Source organism: Pleurodeles waltl, chromosome 5, assembly GCF_031143425.1.
Source record: "Pleurodeles waltl isolate 20211129_DDA chromosome 5, aPleWal1.hap1.20221129, whole genome shotgun sequence".
Lineage (NCBI taxonomy): Eukaryota > Metazoa > Chordata > Amphibia > Caudata > Salamandridae > Pleurodeles > Pleurodeles waltl.
Genome location: NC_090444.1, coordinates 960,003,461 through 960,020,106, shown reverse-complemented (window position 1 = coordinate 960,020,106; position 16,646 = coordinate 960,003,461). Strand labels below are relative to the sequence as shown.

General features: G+C 45.5%; 1 protein-coding gene across 2 annotated transcripts in view; it reads right to left on the bottom strand.

Annotated features, from left to right (window-relative positions):
* AHCTF1 (AT-hook containing transcription factor 1) overlaps positions 1-16,646 on the bottom strand; it is a 1,009,458-nt gene that overhangs the window by 958,134 nt on the left and 34,678 nt on the right. Inside the window, exon 2 of one of the 2 annotated variants that reach the window (XM_069235081.1) lies at positions 1,323-1,436. The exons of the other annotated variant lie outside the window; for it this stretch is intronic. The gene's annotated coding sequence lies outside the window, so the exon portion shown is untranslated. The remainder of the gene's footprint in view (positions 1-1,322; positions 1,437-16,646) is intronic. 2 annotated transcript variants of the gene reach the window in all.

Genomic DNA, 16,646 nt, shown 5'->3' with positions numbered 1-16,646 from the left:
CAGCTCAGGGCACCTTAGGGGCTGTCCTGACTGGCCAGTGACTCCTCCTTGTTATTCTCATTATTTTCTCCGGCCTTGCCGCCAAAAGTGGGGGCCGGGGCCGGAGGGGGCGGGCAACTCCACTAGCTGGAGTGTCCTGCGGTGCTGTGACAAAGGGGTGAGCCTTTGAGGCTCACCGCCAGGTGTTACAGCTCCTGCCTGGGGGAGGTGTTAGCATCTCCACCCAGTGCAGGCTTTGTTACTGGCCTCAGAGTGACAAAGGCACTCTCCTCATGGGGCCAGCAACATGTCTCTAGTGTGGCAGGCTGCTGGAACCAGTCAGCCTACACAGATGGTCGGTTAAGTTTCAGGGGGCACCTCTAAGGTGCCCTCTGTGGTGTATTTTACAATAAAATGTACACTGGCATCAGGGTGCATTTATTGTGCTGAGAAGTTTGATACCAAACTTCCCAGTTTTCAGTGTAGCCATTATGGTGCTGTGGAGTTCGTGTAAAACAGACTCCCAGACCATATACTCTTATGGCTACCCTGCACTTACAATGTCTAAGGTTTTGCTTAGACACTGTAGGGGCACAGTGCTCATGCACTGGTACCCTCACCTATGGTATAGTGCACCCTGCCTTAGGGCTGTAAGGCCTGCTAGAGGGGTGTCTTACCTATACTGCATAGGCAGTGAGAGGCTGGTCACACAAGCTGGTAAGCAGTGTGTCTGTGCTGAGTGAGGGGTCTCTAGGGTGGCATAATACATGCTGCAGCCCTTAGAGACCTTCCCTGGCATCAGGGCCCTTGGTACCAGAGGTACCAGTTATAAGGGACTTATCTGGATGCCAGGGTGTGCCAATTGTGGAATCAAAAGTACAGGTTAGGGAAAGAACACTGGTGCTGGGGCCTGGTTAGCAGGCCTCAGCACACTTTCAATTCAAAACATAGCATCAGCAAAGGCAAAAAGTCAGGGGGTAACCATGCCAAGGAGGCATTTCCTTACAATGTGTATCAAAAACCGGCTGATGTTTGTAAACTTAACTTCCAGCCTTGAAAAATTTGTCTAAGATGAAACATGTGTTGGCTATCGTCTTGTGAATAGAAATATGACAGTCTTCTGATGCGGGGAATACAACTTGTTAGTGGATCAATCATCTTTTCACTACAAACTGGACCTACTTTGTGTAGCAGACCATCACTGGACTTTTTATATTACGTAGGATAGTTAATTACACCATGAAGAGAAATCAGAAAAAATAGAAATTAAGTAATTTGAAAATATTGTGTTTCTCTCAATTACAGCAGATATTGTTAGTTCCGTTAATGCAGTGCTTCTTAACCTTTTGTGGGCCCCAACTTATCATTGAACCCGGGGACCGCCACTGAGTAATTACTGAAAGCGCCGGTGGACCCCTGTGTAAGCATTTTGGACCATTTCATCTGCAAAACAATACCTAAAAAAAAAAAAATACAGACACTAGCATACATCGAACAAATATACAAATGATTACATATTTTATTTAATTCACAATCAAGTAAAAAAAAAAAATCTAAACTTGAATGGGAAGGTTAAAGCTTTTTTTTTTTTTTAATTACATTAAATTGAGGCCACTCTGCCTTGTACATATTGCACTTGTTGAGGCACCTGCACTGGTACCATGAATCTTTCTGATGATGCTGCCTTAATTTTTTGCTTTCAATAATCAAATTCCTTTCACATTTACAGAATGCTTTAAAATGTTCTATTGTACATTTTGTCTCTTTATTTATATACACTTTACTAATATTTTAATACAATTTAATATTCTAAACAGTCACAGACCCAGAGGGGTCCTAAGAACACAGGTTAAACATCTGCTTTTAATGATTGACAATTTAACAACATCCCACGCTGGTCTGTTGTGTAGAATAAACTGTAAGGGTAGAGTAAGGTACTGATCCTGCATTTGAAAGGATACATTAGCGGTGATGCTCAAACTAGAGGCAGAAGTATGTGTGGTCCGTATAGGAACTGAAGCATTCCAAGAAGTCATTTTGAAGGGCTTGGAAGAAGTAAAAAGGAGAAAGCAATAGTGGAGTGGAAGGAATAATACAAGAATTCATTTTAGGGAGAAACTGTTAATGGGGAGAGTGGACAAATGGTTGCAGCAGAGAGGGGGAGAAAACATTAGGTGGTTTAAAAACAAGGGTTAAGAATGGAAGGGAGGGAGAAGAAAATATGAGATATAGGAATGGAGCCAAGACAGACATGTCCAGGCGTATGGATGAGAGGCAGTTGTAGGAAAGAATTTACATGCAACAATGGAATCAATATGGACGAGATGAGAAGAGGATGAGGATATGATGAGAAGGAGGGAGACAGTGAGGGAATTCAAGATGGTGGATAGTGAACATCCTCAACATTAGGAGCACAGAGGGGAATCTTAATGGGAGCTCTCCTATTCAACCACAGGAAAAGGCCTCTATTTTTGGAGAAGCGATCAAAATCTTCCACAGATCTGTAATGCCGCCTTGAGCCAATTGCTCTGTGCTCCCAATGTTGCGGCACTAATTGAACCACAAATTATAACTACATTTGGAGTTTACTTAAAAGTTGCAGGTAATCTAATGAACAATAGATCCTGATGAAACATGTCGACCTTCATTTTAGTTCTATAGGATTCAGTGCTGATCCTCACCGATTTTTATTCTTACCCTTATCCTTTTTAAGGACACTCATAAATAGGAATTTTGGATATGAGTTAATTTTAACTCACAGTATTTCACTCACCTTCTCACTGAGATACCCCTCAGTTCATTTGGATAACGGGATACTGAAGTGAATGGGGACCCGGTGATGATGCTACCTATGAAATCACCTCCTGAAGGAACATTCACCACTGAGGGTAGAGTACGTGGTTGAGTGTCTATTGAGAAAGGTCTTAGAGGGCCTGGAATGATATGGTATTAGGGTACACTTCTTTTGGTTATTAGTGTTTGGACAAAGGAAGCCGAGGGAACCTTAGAGACAGCTTCTTTCTCCCTCCATAACTGGTTTATATGGATTCCCAGTGTTATCCTATAAGGCCTACTGTAACTTTCTGGTGGTGCTCCTCGTCAAGTTATTTTTAACTCTGCTTTTAGTCACTTAAACAGTAACACCAAATATGACAGCGTCTCTATTCACATTATTATTGAAGTCTGGAGTGCACCCCATGGCCCCAACCTCTTATAGACCCAGTGCACTGTTAAACTTCAAAATCAAAATCTTCACTTCTTTCTAGCTTACCACCTGGACTGTACTTGGCCATTGTTGTTGTCAATCTGGATTCATATGGAATAGTCAAGCATGAGACAATGCAAACAAGAAGGGTATTTTGTGCTGCAGCGCGTGGATGGTATGGTAATGTTGCTCTCAAACTCAAATTTCAGCTGATCCTTCTGGAAACTTTGTTCGTTGTGACTACTGTGTCAAACAGTGGGGCATGACTATTTCAGCTGGAACAGTCTGGAAAAAGTCCAAGGAGGGGACAAAACACATGTTGGTTGAGTCATCTGCATTTCATCTTGTGTCTGGTCCTTGGCAGAATTATGTGCATCAGAACAACTGCCATCTGTTGTTGTGCATATGAAAAGGAATTAAATACATCAACTGAGCACAACACCAACAACTGAACTTTGCTGATTGTCAAGAGAATACTTTATCTGTATATTCTCTAGTATGTGGATCACAATGTTCTATGATAGGTTAGCAATTTCAAATATTTATTGGGGGCTGATTAATAACATGAGTACTTTCCTTCAGAGTTTTGTGTAGTTCCTGAGACAATGTTAGTCTGGCAGTGAATGTCGCTGACATAATATAACAGACCAACACCATGACCTTCCTTCTCTCACTAGATGCGGAGAAAACATATGATCTGGTGGCCTAGCGGTTTCTCCGAGCTATCCTCTGGAGGACTGGACTAGACCCCCATAGGAGAGCCTATATATTGGCTAATTATGACACCCCAGTGGCCCATGTCAAAAGGTAAGGGCGCTCTCTACTCCCCAACTGCCCTTCACAGGGGGCACTAAGCAAGATGACACTATCTCCATTGATAACTGAATCCACAATGAAGTCTGAGGGATCAAGATTGATGGGGAGCACTACAAATAAGCCCCATTTGTTGATGATGTCCTGAGCTTCCTGACATGTGACACATCCCTTCCACATCTGCTGGAAGAATCAGAACAATATGAAGCTGCCTCTGGATTTCGCATGACCTACGCAAAGCCCACGGGCATAGGAGTGGCTGATCCCACTAATATCTCAATGCTTACTCTCCCTTACCACTTGGCCCGGGAAGCATTTTCCTCCCATTACCTAGGAATTTTACTCACTAGTTTGAGTCACACTTTATACTCTTGCAACATCCCACCTGTACTGAAGGATTTGCTCAAGGAGTTCTACCAGTGGGGTAGGCTTGAGAACTCACGGTAGAGACACATTAACAGCATTAAAATAAACTACCTCCCTGATTACTGAATGCAACACAAACTCTGCCCCTTTGAAATGCCAGGGAGAATATTCTTGATGTCCAAAAACAGTTACTTAGTTGTAAGGCCAATTCCATGGCAAGAGTATCCGGGGATACACTTTAAGAGAACATGCAACAAAGGACTAGGGTTCCCTAAAATAGCAATCGTTATTTATGCTTCGGAATTACAATCTTTAGCTTTATATTGGCACCAATTACCCTACACCAAACCTTGGGTGTTCTTCGAACACCAATGTGTTTACACTTCTTTCCACTAGATCATGTGAATGAGGCTAAAGCTACTATGCTTCCTGGTGGCATTGAAACCTTGAGGAGATGTTTTTAAGGTTATCAAGTATAGATGTCAGTCCGTGGTGAAATGGTTTAATAGTGGTCAGTGTGTTAGGAAAAGAGACAGTTAACTAAACGTCACAGATAGGAGGGTATAATTTCTTCCAGGGTCAAACTAAGGGCCAGATTTGGATCTCAGCGAAGAGGTTAATCCATCGCAACGGTGATGAATATCACGTCTGATGAAATCTAAACACCAGAGAAAACAATAGTATTTGAATTTCAGCAGACAGGATATCTGTCACCATTGCGACTGAGTAACCCCTACGCCGAGATCTAAATCAGACCCTTAATTTTGAACTTTTTGGGCTTAATATTAGCCAGTAATTTACAAGATGGTCAATCCTGGCAATGGGATGATTTCTGATCCTGTTGATGTCTTCTGGTGTGGCAATACTATATCATGTGCAAATTTGCTACTGCTATCCTTTTGCAGCATTGGGATAAGATTAACCACGACCAGCTGGCCATTAACTATCCCTCCCCATTGTACAAAACCTTTAATTCCCACTGGAGACTCACGATTTTAGGACTGGAGAGGGGGAGTGGCTCCATTACTAGGGGGCCTTTATAAGGATGGGCTTATTTTAGACAGGTGTACATGCAGGCATCTTTTCCAAATGACCACGGAAGATGAAGTCCACCTTACTGAAGTCCTCCACTGGGCTAATGCATAAACAGTGAAGGGCAGATCCAAGAAATCCCCAGGAACACCCTCCTACCCAGAGGTCTGCAATGAAAGGCACCATTCGTCTCTATACAGCCCCATGTAACCTAGCACAGCCACAAAGGCACCCCTACCAGTTGAAATGGGAGTAGGACTTGGGCACCAGTTTGACAGATGACGTGGGACAACAGCTTGGGACGCAAGCAGTCAAGAACTCTGTTTGCCTCCAAACATAAAGCAAACTCTAATTCCTTACCATATGGTACTTCTGTTCTGTACATCTCCTTGTCATGTTTGCAATAGCTCATCCCTGCTGGAGGGGGTTGCAGGACCCAGGGCACCTACTTATGCATGTAGAGACAATGCATTCAAGTGAAGCAGTTTTGGGTTGCAGAGCTTCAACAAATTTGCCAAATACCTGCAGTAGCCCTGCCACTAGACTGTGATGCACCTGTTGGGTGAGGCTGGGAAGGACTCAGCCTGCCCATACACTACTCTTAGGGCAAGTTGCTCACTCCCTCCATTGGCAACAACACTAACGATAGCCCACACATGGAAGAATGCGCCTCCACCCCCTACAGGGCCTTATGCTATGATGAACCAATTTATAGCACAGTTACGCCATGGAGCTTTTAACTGCTGTAATCAATGATACGTTTTTGAATGTTAACCAAATTCTTTCAAAGTTAAACAACTTATGTTAAGAGGGACAGGGACCAGGCACACCTGACAACTACCATCCTGATTACCTTGCAACAAGCTCAGCTAAAAGGACATTCATCCACAGACAGCAGTTATGAAGATGATATATTATGAACTGCTTTATGCTATATGTATGTCTAACAGTAGCTCGTTGTCTTCTAATTTTATGTATGTACTGCAAGGCCTTTTGTCAAGCCCTGTATTCCTAATGTGGTATCAATGTAATCTCCTTGAAATACATGTGACGATTTTATGTGCACTATTCTTTCACACATACTTACAAAATATATGAAAGATCCAAGATGAGGCCAATTCTGTCCTAAAATAGACAGACACTTCAAATATTCTCTACTGTAGTCCAACTTAAATCACTTAATCATTGTGCTAACATGAAAAATACTGCAGACTGCCCAAAGTAAGACAATATTAGACTTGTTCCTAAATCGACCATGTTAAAGAGCCTGTGATAGTGACGTTTGAGGTGCTGAAGTGAGCAGTCTGTTTAATGAATTCTGGGAAATATTTACTGCAGCAGATTGTAAATGTAGCTGGGTGCACATTAGATGAAGGAGGACATTGTTAGGACCTTCGGCATGAAATACACGGTGGTGGGAGTGAAGAGGTGATCAAGAGACCACTGTATTCATTGGTTTTGAATTTGGGTACCGGGGAGTAGAGACAGTTAAAATATGATGACTTGTGGCAGGGTTCAAAATTATCTTGAGACTTCATATTTTTAGGTAATAGGCAATGATATAAGATGAAGTGGGAGGAGTTCTGATTTTAGATGTTTTCTCAGCTGTAATGAGAAGAAGAAATTCATATTTCTAAGTGCAAACATCTGGCATGGTCAAAGGCTACAAGCAGGGAACTGTGAGGCAATGCATGATGATCTGGTCTGGGTGGAAAGCTATAAGGGTCAAGGTATTTTCTTCCATGTTCAGGGGTGTAGACAGCTCACTTTTGCCACAGCTACAATCAAAGCTTACTTGCACAGAGAAATAGAAATCAAGGTACAGTGAGGGTCCAAGTACTGATAATAGATTCTATAGCATAGCAAAGAACAGAGAGTTCGACAAAAAAAGTGCCCAACTGATTCAAACCAACTGTAGAAAGATCTAATCAGGGGATAGGTCCACTTGTATGTATGGTTTGTATGAGCTGGCAGCTCTAGCTCTCCTACATATGAAAAGAACATGATTAGCAGGAGAAGAGACTGATGGAAGGAAAAGTTGTATGTCCTTGTGAAGGATGCAGAGTAGGAGCATGACCTATTAGGGTGCATGTGTGAGGTGGGTTCAGATAAGGGAGCAAAGACTCCACCTGAGTTTCATGCCCGAATTTTAAGTAGTTGAGCAGGAGTGAAAGTGAGATGGAGCTAGAGTGTCAAATTCCTAGGTTCAGGTTGCACCAAATGGCAATAGAGAAGGGCATTGCATGAGAGGAACTTCACATCTATTACAATTGACCATTACTGTTCCAACCCAATTCTACAATAAATTTAGTCATAAGGCAAAAAACGTATTGGTGAGACTATTTTGTATCTTACAAATGAACACATGCGTGTGAATGCTTGACAGACCAGTACTCATGGATTCTGGTTGATTTCAGAAGAAAGGATATTATTTTGAAAAATCAATGCTATAAGAGGAATAAATGAATCAACCTTCTCAGCTACGGAGGGAAACGGATATAGTCTACAAACTCCTTACAGAATGAACTTACATTGGCAAAGTCTTAAAACCAGTCCTTATTGTGTTACATCACAAGATTAGCCTTTAGCACAGAAATAGGAGTATTTCCCAGTTGGTGCAAGTCACTATATATATAAAGGACATCAAACCCTCCAATGAAAAAGCTTAAAACCAATGTCTTACAGAGAGTTCATCTAGCCAGAGAAAGCAACCTTTGATTGTGTTTACAATGGCTAATAACAAATTCTTGAAATATCTTCTGGTCAATATATAAGCAAATATCTGTAAAAAAAAAAATATATATATATAGTAATGTAAGGTCAGCATTGCTTCTCATTAATAAAAAAGGCATTTTATAAAATTGCATTTGTGGCACTAGGCTTGTGTGAAAACTGAATAAAAAAAAGTTTTAGCTGACTTGTTACCTTCAAGATACACAGAAAACAGCATATCACTGCACTAAAGGCTACACACAAGGAAGTTACACCATACTTAATATTTTCTGTATTCCATCCTAACAATTACATGATAACCACCAAACCAGCAAATGTATTTTTTTTATTTTTTTTATTTTATTTTTTTAAAAGCCCACAAGTGTATCCTTGGGGAATATGCTGTATTTTCCAATGTTCAGCAGCTACATTACTTACAAAACATCAATCAATAACATGCTGTATTTCAATTGTGACACCACATTTGCAACACCTAACAGGAGGAAAATACATCTGTTTTGAAATCCTCAAAAAGATCCTTTCAAAGCCCTTAAACGTGAGTTAGACAATCATGTGATCCTAAACAAATTTGTTTTCTTCCGAGCCTTTCAAAAATATGCTGTGATTTAATGCAGGTATCTCCTCAGTTCCATAAAGTTAAAATCTGTCAAGACAGTGAACCTCCATTTCTTACAAATCTTCTGTAACTTGTTCATTTTAAAGCAGCTCGCCTAATCCCAAAAATTATAGCTACAAGCAGTGTTTCAGAGAAACGTGATTTTGGTACTTTGCCATATGGAAAAAAAAAAAAAAGGATACAGCAATATCAACAAAGTGACCTGAAAAATACCTCACAGTATGTGTGGGTGTCTTTTACTAACAACTAAGGGTCTCATTACAAGTCTGACAGTAAGACCATCGCGGTGACAGCTGCCAAAAGACCGCTGTAAGGAAATGCCTCCTTGGCATGGTTGCCCCCTGACTTTTTGCCTTTGCTGATGCTATGTTTACAATTGAAAGTGTGCTGAGGCCTGCTAACCAGGCCCCAGCACCAGTGTTCTTTCCCTAACCTGTACTTTTGTATCCACAATTGGCAGACCCTGGCATCCAGATAAGTCCCTTGTAACTGGTACTTCTAGTACCAAGGGCCCTGATGCCAAGGAAGGTCTCTAAGGGCTGCAGCATGTCTTATGCCACCCTGGAGACCTCTCACTCAGCACAGACACACTGCTTGCCAGCTTGTGTGTGCTAGTGAGGACAAAACGAGTAAGTCGACATGGCACTCCCCTCAGGGTGCCATGCCAGCCTCTCACTGCCTATGCAGTATAGGTAAGACACCCCTCTAGCAGGCCTTACAGCCCTAAGGCAGGGTGCACTATACCATAGGTGAGGGTACCAGTGCATGAGCATGGTACCCCTACAGTGTCTAAACAAAACCTTAGACATTGTAAGTGCAGGGTAGCCATAAGAGTATATGGTCTGGGAGTCTGTCAAACACGAACTCCACAGCACCATAATGGCTACACTGAAAACTGGGAAGTTTGGTATCAAACTTCTCAGCACAATAAATGCACACTGATGCCAGTGTACATTTTATTGTAAAATACACCACAGAGGGCACCTTAGAGGTGCCCCCTGAAACTTAACCGACTATCTGTGTAGGCTGACTAGTTTTAGCAGCCTGCCACAAACCGAGACATGTTGCTGGCCCCATGGGGAGAGTGCCTTTGTCACTCTGAGGCCAGTAACAAAGCCTGCACTGGGTGGAGATGCTAACACCTCTCCCAGGCAGGAATTGTCACACCCGGCGGTGAGCCTCAAAGGCTCACCTCCTTTGTGCCAACCCAGCAGGACACTCCAGCTAGTGGAGTTGCCCGCCCCCTCCGGCCAGGCCCCACTTTTGGCGGCAAGGCCGGAGAAAATAATGAGAAAAACAAGGAGGAGTCACTGGCCAGTCAGGACAGCCCCTAAGGTGTCCTGAGCTGAGGTGACTCTAACTTTTAGAAATCCTCCATCTTGCAGATGGAGGATTCCCCCAATAGGGTTAGGATTGTGACCCCCTCCCCTTGGGAGGAGGCACAAAGAGGGTGTACCCACCCTCAGGGCTAGTAGCCATTGGCTACTAACCCCCCAGACCTAAACACGCCCTTAAATTTAGTATTTAAGGGCTACCCTGAACCCTAGAAAATTAGATTCCTGCAACAAGAAGAAGGACTGCCCAGCTGAAAACCCCTGCAGCGGAAGACCAGAAGACGACAACTGCCTTGGCTCCAGAAACTCACCGGCCTGTCTCCTGCCTTCCAAAGATCCTGCTCCAGCGACGCCTTCCGAAGGGACCAGCGACCTCGACATCCTCTGAGGACTGCCCCTGCTTCGAAAAGACAAGAAACTCCCGAGGACAGCGGACCTGCTCCAAGAAAAGCTGCAACTTTGTTTCCAGCAGCTTTAAAGATCCCTGCAAGCTCCCCGCAAGAAGCGTGAGACTTGCAACACTGCACCCGGCGACCCCGACTCGGCTGGTGGAGACCCGACACCTCAGGAGGGACCCCAGGACTACTCTGATACTGTGAGTACCAAAACCTGTCCCCCCTGAGCCCCCACAGCGCCGCCTGCAGAGGGAATCCCGAGGCTTCCCCTGACCGCGACTCTTTGAATCTAAAGTCCCGACGCCTGGGAGAGACCCTGCACCCGCAGCCCCCAGGACCTGAAGGACCGGACTTTCACTGGAGAAGCGACCCCCAGGAGTCCCTCTCCCTTGCCCAAGTGGAGGTTTCCCCGAGGAACCCCCCCCTTGCCTGCCTGCAGCGCTGAAGAGATCCCGAGATCTCTCATAGACTAACACTGCGAACCCGACGCTTGTTTCTACACTGCACCCGGCCGCCCCCGCGCCGCTGTGGGTGAAATTTCTGTGTGGACTCGTGTCCCCCCCGGTGCCCTACAAAACCCCCCTGGTCTGCCCTCCGAAGACGCGGGTACTTACCTGCAAGCAGACCGGAACCGGGGCACCCCCTTCTCTCCATTCTAGCCTATGTGTTTTGGGCACCACTTTGAACTCTGCACCTGACCGGCCCTGAGCTGCTGGTGTGGTGACTTTGGGGTTGCTCGGAACCCCCAACGGTGGGCTACCTTGGACCAAGAACTGAACCCTGTAAGTGTCTTACTTACCTGGTAAAACTAATCAAAACTTACCTCCCCTAGGAACTGTGAAAATTGCACTAAGTGTCCACTTTTAAAACGGCTATTTGTCAATAACTTGAAAAGTATACATGCAATGTTGATGATTTGAAGTTCCTAAAGTACTTACCTGCAATACCTTTCGAATGAGATATTACATGTAGAATTTGAACCTGTGGTTCTTAAAATAAACTAAGAAAAGATATTTTTCTATATAAAAACATATTGGCTGGATTTGTCTCTGAGTGTGTGTACCTCATTTATTGTCTATGTGTATGTACAACAAATGCTTAACACTACTCCTTGGATAAGCCTACTGCTCGACCACACTACCACAAAATAGAGCATTAGTATTATCTATTTTTACCACTATTTTACCTCTAAGGGGAACCCTTGGACTCTGTGCATGCTATTCCTTACTTTGAAATAGCACATACAGAGCCAACTTCCTACAACCGCCATGTTGGCGGTCATACAGACTGCCGTATTAAGAGTTAAACAGCCAAGCCTGCCAAAAGACAGCCAGAATCCTGATACCATCAGGGCTCTGGAGGGCAGGAAAGAGGCAGTTCCACCACCAGCATGCCAAAAATATATATATATGAACCTAATACGACCCACAAATCACAAAAGCAGTTCTTCCACGGCAGACGAACCATGGCGGTGTGAACCGTGGCAGTTGCCACAGTATTACACCATACCACGCTGGATAAAACACACCCCTTCACATTCCACAATCCTTTACAACCAGGACGCCATGCACCGCACAAAAAGACAGCACTCTAATATCAGTAGCCACAGATTATGCACCCCACACACATCACACACCTGCACAATACACCCAACAATAAGTAGCCCACACATTAGACACCATCGGTCATCCACTCGCCGCACAGCACCCACACTGTGTTATCAATTCAATTTCTCTATTTATTTTTTTACATCCTTACAATCTAGTCAACCACTACCATGTCCCCGTTTCACAGATAATGAATTGAGGGTCACAGTGGACGAAATCATCAGATTAGAGCCACACCTATTTGGAGCACAAGTCCAGCAAACATCTATCACCAGGAATGGAAATGTGGCAAAGAATAGTCAACAGGGTCAATTCTGTAGGCAACTATCCACGCACAAGGGAGGGCCTTAGGGAGAGGTGGAACGACCTCAGGGGGAAGGGGCGTCCCATGGGCACCAGGCACCAGCAAGACTAGCGGTGGGCCTCCACCTCCTCCCCCACAATTCACATCATGGAAGGAGAAGGTCTCAGACATGGTGCATCCTGAGGGCTTGACAGGGATACCTAGGGAAGTGGAGTCGGGTAAGTTACAACAGCTATGATGTCACCCAAAACTTTAGTTTTGCATGGTCACTGATCACCTTTTGACATATTAACTGCCACACCACTTACCACCCGTGTGTCCAACTGTACAAATATATCTTTCTCTGCCATCCCACGTCAACTAAAACTACCTGGGGCCCTAGTGTCTGTGTATGGCATGAGTAGTGTAGGGACTGATAGCACTACAACTCCCAGCAGGCACTGTTCCATCATAAAGAAAACCAGAACAGTGTACTACAAATATAATTGCCTTGCATGTTAAAATGACAAACAATTCAACACGCCTGAATGCTTCACAGTTGTACAGTCTATGGCAATGACAGCAATGATTTGGGCATCTGCCAGTACAATACCATCCATCACACAGCTACAGCTGTGTTTCCTTCTAAACTGGTCTTCAAATCTCCATTCAAACAATATAATGTACTCATCTGGGGGGCACACACTTCCTAAAGGAAGCTGGATGTACCTGGAGTACACCCATACAGAGGCCAAGGTATAATCCTTACTCCCATACTGTTGGCCAGCTCTGTTTCCATTGTGTGTAGCTATTAGTTGACTCAATCATGCCATACACCTAACTGGAAGATGACTTAAAAATGTAAATGTATTAAGCGGAAAAGATAGGAGTCTATGAACAGACATCGAACCACCAAGATACTCCAAGATACTCCAACTTGTAGCAAAATGTATGATATATGAAACCTTTGTTTCCCATATAGCTGTAACCCAGACTTGGAAGCAGGTGTCAGTGTCATACCAGGGGAATCAAATAAAGGCTCTGTGTGCAAATCACATATCTAGCAGTCAAAGTTTGATGTCACTTGTTGTATTATTTTCAGTAACTGTTTCACTTCTCCTACAGGTAACCTAGCCATTGTGACAATGGAAGGGACACCGGAGACAGCCACTTCTCCTCTGGATGAAGCCCTCTGCGTGGAAATTACCCCTGGATGGGTGGACATTGAGGACGACTCTGGCCCATCTGGGACACCTGATCAGTCAAAACTGTCAGCCTCACCCTGCCTACATCGACTTCTCCCGGCCCCAGTGCTACAACATCTCAGGCAACCATTCACCCCCAATCCTGTGTTCCAAGGACAGTGTCAACCATCATGTGCCCCTCAGTACAGGTACCCGAGTCACCAGTCGTAAACCCAGACAATGATGGACCTGGCACCGGTGGGAGTGGGCAAACAGTACCAGCGGCACAGGAGGAGCAGGTGCGTGGGAGGGATCATGTGGGCCAGAGGATGCAGGCTTCTAAGGATACATCTTGCCAGGACACCATCGCCCAAGTCTTGGGAGCTTACCAACAATCCCAAGGCGTGATGGGCCAGGTACTCACCATGATGAGGGAGCTCAAGGAGCTGCAGAGGGACAACCACCAGGAAGTGATGCAGAAGTGTGAGGCCCAAAATCCCCATTTGGCTGCCACTGCAGGGGTGCTATGAGACATGAATACCGCTCCAAGTAGGTTATGTCTACAACAGCAGGCCCCTTCCACTAGCAATGTGACATATGCCCCTTCATTATCTGTGGCAGGCAGTGGAATGGAGGCCCTGCCAGGGGAAGGACATGCTTCAGACACTCCTGTCTCTGTAGTTGATGGAACCCCCCCCCCCCCCCCAAAAAAAAAAACAGACGTCCACCAAAACATCCACGAGCAGCAAGTGCCAAGACTTCAACCACTGCCAGGAAGCAAACCTCTACTGATTGGTTCCTCTTGTTTGTACTGATGGACCCTGTTGACTGCCCTACAACTAATCTCCATTTTCCAATGGTACAAGAACTGGACTTCAGACTCCAAATGTTGTTGCAGTCACCCTGATAATTTCATCCACCATGACTGAACCCTTCACTGTTTATAAGCATTTGATTTGATCCAATTCTATGTCAGGACCGAAGGCAAAGATTACGCTTTTCTTTCTTCACTTTATTATACATTAGCCAAGCAAGAAACAGTGCACTTAATTGTCCATAAGCACTTGGGAAAAACAAACATTTTATCATGTCAACCGCCAATAACAGCCCATTCTCCTCAATAAAGCCCTCTGGCTCTGTTGTCCCTCCTCTTTTTTCACTGCTCCCAGCAGCCGAGCTAAGTGTGGTCTTGAGCTTTTTTTCCTCTGTGTATAGCACTGTGCTTCGTTGCGTGTAGTTACTTTGCCTCCTTAGGTTTACTGCCGCAGGAACGCTCATCGCTCCTCCGCGGCCACATCAATGGCACCTAAAGGGCACAGCAGTGAGGTCCTCCGACCTCTAGAGGGCACCGCATGGTGAGACGGACTGGCATCCATCTCAGACTACAAACCGGCTGGCACGTGTCATTCAAACAGTCTGACGCGACCAGCGAGCTCAGTATCGCTCCCTTGCAAATTTGTGCCTCGCTCACCTGTTGCTGTTTTTTTTCCCCAGACCATGCGCATGGATAACAGCACGGTAATCGACACCAGCCCAGGCGGGTTAAAACCTTTACAGCATACAAGCATGTTGGTGTCAGGGCCTTTAGGCTTATCAGCCTGTAGGCTACACGCGCCTTGGTTGGAAAACCCCACCTTTTTGCATTCCCTCTTGGAATACCCAAATTTGCACTGGGCCCAAGTATCGTTACACCCCTCCCCAGACGGTGGGAACTATATTAACCCACACAACCCTATTAACACCTTCACTGCCAGGATGGGTGACAGGGAAGACACATATATCGAGGAGGAACAGATGACATATCTTCCCCTTGATGGGGAATTTGGCAAAATTATGGACATAGTGACTTGGGGGACAGTGCATCAGGCGGTGTCCCCCCTGGAGCAGAGGATCATGCATTTCACCAAAGGGGACTGCGCCAGACCCCTCCTTCGGGCAGGAAGACTGTTCGGGCTCTTCACCCCCTCCTACCTCCAGGGCAATCCACACCTCTCTAATCCCCAACCCCAAAAGCAATAGTGCCCCTGAATCCGGCATAGATATGGATGCCTGTGACAGGCTAAAGAAGGCCTTTATGGCCCACTCTCTCTTGAAGGGCCCTGATGAAACATCCCCAACGATTCCACGGACCGAGACGACCCCTCCACAAACCCCTGACACCCCTTCTCCCTGAACACACACTCTGCGTCCTCTGACTGAGATCAGAACACAGGATTCTGCCCCTGGCTACCCTCCTCCCTACCCCACGACACCCAGACGGACAACCAATCTCAAGGGCCTACTGACATGCTGGACCCAGACCTCCACCCTCACCTCCGCTCGTCAGAGTTGGTTTCAGCCGAAAAGGTAGTGGCATGTCGGGTGGCTGCAAAAACCTCTAGATAAAGAAGTCTGTAACCGTCCATGCGCGGAGTGCCCCGGCCCTCCCTTCCCGACAAAGTGGCCATGACTCCAGATATAGATAAGTGTACGGCAACCTTTTTGGGGAAGTTTGTACGTGACCCCAAGAAGCATACCGACCGGTCCTGGCGGGCCTTCCAGGACAAACTCCTAGATGTAGCTGGCCCTTCACCCACATTTTGCACATGGCAGAGGACGCAAAAGCCTCTGGGTCACTTATATCCCCTGATGTCTTGTCTGGATGGGCTCAGAGAGTCTAGATATTCCTGGGCAATGCCAATTGTGCGCTCTCAACTGAGACACGCCGGTCATTGTTGATTAAAATCGACCTCAAGCTAAGGGATCTCGCTACTTCGAAGGCTGGGCCACTAGCCCAAGAGGGTCTTTTCAGGGATCCTTTTGTTTGAGAACTGGGCAAGTTTGTCCAAACGTTCACCTCACTAGACAAATTCCAAAGCTCGGTCAAGCGCATCTTCAACCCTCTGGTTTTCTCCTGGGCTAGTTGAGGCAGGAGGCGTCTGGCTGCCACTATGCAAGCTCCTGGCAGAGGGGCCACCCCGAAATGAGGACAATAACAGGACGCTGCCAGATTTGGGTCGTTCTACCTGACCAAATCCTACCCAAGGTACAGAGGATCCTGGTACGGATACAGAGGCGGAGGGGCCTCCACCTCCCAAGGAGAGTCTTCCTGATTTCCCA